A 335-nucleotide genomic window follows, 5' to 3' on the forward strand; every position below is an offset into this window, starting at 1 on the left:
TGTTTCAGCGCGAACATGTACGCAAGCGCGTTTTTTGATTTCAACCAATCAGCGCCGACGCAAAGACGTCATACACGACAACAGCTAAACTAAGCCAGCCGAGACGACACTCGAAGTTGAACGGACACGATTTCCTGCCAATCTGTGTTTTTCCCTTTTTGGCCAAATATATTTTTTACGACAACTGTCTTGTTGACGGCGTCTTTTATTCGTTCCACTGGGGTTTAGCAGGTGTGTTTATAAAGAGACGAAAATTGTTTGGGGACTATCCCCCACGTTCTAGTTGAGATGGTATAACCCAAGAGGCAAAATGACGCTTGCTACTGTTGTTGCGA

General features: G+C 45.1%; 1 protein-coding gene across 5 annotated transcripts in view; it reads right to left on the reverse strand.

The window, feature by feature from the left end:
- Positions 1–335, reverse strand: part of nbeal1 (neurobeachin-like 1) — a 44,652-nt gene that overhangs the window by 22,561 nt on the left and 21,756 nt on the right. The window lies entirely within an intron of this gene.

This window comes from Hippocampus comes, unplaced genomic scaffold (genome assembly GCF_001891065.2).
Source record: "Hippocampus comes isolate QL1 unplaced genomic scaffold, H_comes_QL1_v1.1 scaffold41, whole genome shotgun sequence".
Lineage (NCBI taxonomy): Eukaryota > Metazoa > Chordata > Actinopteri > Syngnathiformes > Syngnathidae > Hippocampus > Hippocampus comes.